A 4,024-nucleotide genomic window follows, 5' to 3' on the forward strand; every position below is an offset into this window, starting at 1 on the left:
TTATAAATTGATTCTTTTTCAAATTAACAAAACCTTTGAAACCAACAATCACATTCACATTAAACTAACACATTAGGTGAGATTATTTTCAAGCACACGCCTATGTAACCATTGACTTCAAGTAGTATTCTTTTTCTATATTAACCTCCCACTTGATTTTCCATGCTGACCTTACTACCAACCATATTATTTAATACTAGTAGTCACTAAAACGTTTATACTACTTTCATCTTTGTTTTTCAATTTTAACATAACTTAATTACGGTGCGTGCAAAACATATTGTGAAATTGAGACTATGTTGCAATTGAGATAGAGTTAATCTTCAATCACAATCCATCGTGTGTGTGTGTGTGTGTATGGATGGGAAATGGAATTAAAAAAAAAAACAAACACTTACCTTTGAAACAAGCACAAATTTTTTCCATGTAATCTTCTTCTCGCCTTTTTTTTTTTTTCACTCTTAACATTTGTGATATCTTTCCTTCTTTTCTCACAGCCCTCTACTTGGGTTTTTCTTTTTATTTTGATCTCTCTCACTCTTCCTTAATTTCTCTTTATCCCAAATTCTCAACCTCCATTCTTTGAGGGGAGTTTTTCTCTTTATTTTGGGTTAAATGGTACAAATGAAATGTTGGAAGACGACATCCTTATAAGAAGGATGCAAACACAAGCCTGCAAAAAGGTTCAAGTCTCGCAGTCCCCTACTCGTCCTTTCAAAACATAACTCTTATTAAAGTTTTCCTGTAGCCGTTCTAAGCATAAAAACGTAAGTAGCTGCAAATCTATTTCACGAAAACATAATAGATGTAATTAAATGATAACCATAGTCATAATCATCATAAATATCCTAATTTAAATTCATCATGAGGTGTCATTAGGGGTAAGCAAATGGGTAGTAGCTTGATCCGTTATAACTATGAACCAAATGAATCGAATATCTTTAAAAAATTGATCAAAATCGAATAAATATAAAAAAACAAACCTACTAAATATAAAATTAGTTTGATCGATTTAGTTTTGGATTAATAAATCAAAATTTTATCTTTTTTTTTTCACAAATTACAATATTAAATCTTATAAACTTCATCAATAATTATAAAACATACAAATAATCTAAACATAAAAAAACATATATATATTCCTCCACTCATATAATTATGTCTTTTTACATAAACCATCAAATTAACATTCAAAATTCAATATAATAAAAAGTCAAAGATAATAAAATTATCACCCACAAAATAAAACTATAGTGTTATATTGTTTTACATCAAAGTTTGTATAAATAATAACTAATTATAACAATATGTACTATTCAAAAAAAATTATAGGCAATATGTTATAAAAACTAAAGTGGTAACTAATAAAGTTATTAAGTGTAATAATATAAATAAAGTTTATTATAAGTTATAATAATACTCATGTATAAATTAAATCTGTGTATTTACATAATATATTACTTTATTATATATATGAAATTAATGACACAACTTATATATTAAAATGTTTTATATCAAAGTTGACATAAATAATAATTAATTATAAAGAATAGGTATTTACTTGTTTCTTGTAGTTTAGATTTTGTTAGATGCAGGTTTTGAGTATTAGGGTATGGGTAAAAGTAACGTTTTCAAATTTTATCTAAGTAGTTATAAGATTTTGATATTTTATTAGTTAATTAAATTCAAAGTAAGGTATTTAAAAAATGTATCAAGTACCTTACACATTGACATCCCTATCCATAGATGTGCCATGTCTAGTGCCACCTCTATCTATGATTCAACATCCATTAGAAAAAAGGGATTAAGGTCCCAATTATAGTTGGCTCAGTGGATGAATTGATTAAAGAGGGTGCCTTTGTGAACGGATGATTGGTGGTCACCCATGGCTCAGTAGATGCATCAACCAAAGAGGATGTTGTTGCGGCGAATGATTAGGGATTGACGCAATTGTAGATTTACATTTTGGTTTAGAATTCTTTCTTTTAACTATAGTAACTATATTATAGAATTAACGAAAAATAATCTATTTTTGCAAATTTTGAAAAAAAAATAAAGAATTGTTTGATAATACCAAGCATGAATAATAACAAGCATGTGTACAATGAGATGGATACAAACATAAGCATAAAATAAAATAAAATAAAATATTACGTTTGTATAACATGTCAAGATTCTTAAGAAATAACTAAGCTAAACATACATAAAACAAAAAATACAAAACTTATTAATCATATTCCTAATCACATCAATAATTACCAGAATAAGCAAACTCAATTTTCTAGCCATTTGGAAACTTATTGTGGAGAAATTTGAGATACAACTTTCTAGATGAAAAGGTAATCTTTTCTGGATTGGTGGTAGAAGAAGAATTTGATAGAATTCAAAGAAAGTTCTTATGGTGTAGAGATAACTTTAGCGGTAGAATTCATTATGTAGATAGGGCCATAGTTTGTAATTATAAGAAGAATAAGGGGTTAGGGCTTGTTGATCTTCATATCAAAAACAAATCTCTTCTCAATAAATGGATCTAACCATTTGTTGATAAGGTTGACTCTTTATGGAGACGTATCATTGTTGAGAAAAACGAGATGGATGCTAACAGTCTGCTGCCTTCTTGTATTAATACTAAACGAATGTCCTCAATATGGAGAAACATTGTGGGTTTTTCCTTTGCCAATGGGCACATTCCTGAGTTGGTCAAAATAAGAATTGGTATGTTGCCGGATAGTGGTAATTGTATTAAGTTTGGGCATGATGCATGGGTTGATGATATGCTTCTTAGTGTTTCCTTCCCTCGTATTTTTGTTCTTTCTTCTAACAAAAATGGATCTTTAATTGATTTCGGATCTTGGATTGATGAAATTTGGTGTTGGAATATTCCCTTGAAAAAGAAGCAATTAATGGTGACTATCAGTAATTTCTATCCTGATAAAGAGATATTAGATAAGATTATTTGGAAGAGGAGCTCAAATGGACAATATTTTGTAAGAGATTTTTGTAGGCTTGTTGTTAGTAATGTGGGTAATGATAGTCATTTGTGGAAAATGGTATGATCCGACCAGGCCCCTCCCAAGTGTTTTATTGGCAAGTTCTCCAAGGGAGAATGAAGGTTAGAGGAAAGCTCCTTAGAAGGGGTTTTATTAATGGGAATGTTACCTTATGTTCTGTTTGTAACAAGGATATCGAGACGGTCGATCATCTTTTTCTTAGATGCTATGATTCTTGGACAGTTTGGAACTTATGTAATGATGCATGGGGATATAATTGGGTCCTCTTAAGTAATATGAAAACTTTGTTCCTTGTTTAGAATGCTAATATTTCGAATGAGAAGGGGGGCGGGGTAAGGGGGTTGTTTCGTTTGGCGCATTACTTTCTTTGTGATTCTATGGACCATCTGGCTTCATAGGAATGACTTGGTCTATAAAAGGAAGCTTTGGGATATACACCAAATTTTTGACATGGTCAAGCTTAGAATTGGTTGGTGGGCTAATGCCAAATGACTTACGGAAAATCCAAGTATTTTAGATGTGGTGAGGGAGCCTTTTTATGCAAGAGCTAGAGTGGTTTTGAAAAAAGAAAAACCAAAAGTTGACTGGGTTAATCCAAATAACGAATGCATGAAGTTTAACATGGACAAGGTAGCTAAGGGATGCTCGATGGCAATCAGGATTGGTGGGGTTTTGAGAGATAACAATAGTTGTGTCAAAATTCTTTTCTCTAAACTGTTAGCACTTACCGACTCAAACTTGGTTGAGATCAAAACTATTAAACAAGCTTTTTTTTTTCCTTATTGTTGCTTCTTCTTGGATAGGTACTCATGAAATTATTGTGAAATCAGAGTCTACTAATGCTATTATATGGTGCAATGATTCTTCCTTTGCCTTTTGGTAGATGAGAAGTATGTTAAATCTTACTAATAGTTTGAACAGCAGAATTCTGAAATGGTCTGTGGTGCACATTTTGATATCAGTTAATCAACTTGTTGATCGTTTAGCCAAGGAAAGAGTAGATTGTTCTGTTG

This window comes from Theobroma umbraticum, unplaced genomic scaffold, assembly GCF_002168275.2.
Source record: "Theobroma umbraticum cultivar Fairchild unplaced genomic scaffold, ASM216827v3 scaffold_20.0, whole genome shotgun sequence".
In the NCBI taxonomy this organism is placed as follows: Eukaryota; Viridiplantae; Streptophyta; class Magnoliopsida; order Malvales; family Malvaceae; genus Theobroma; species Theobroma umbraticum.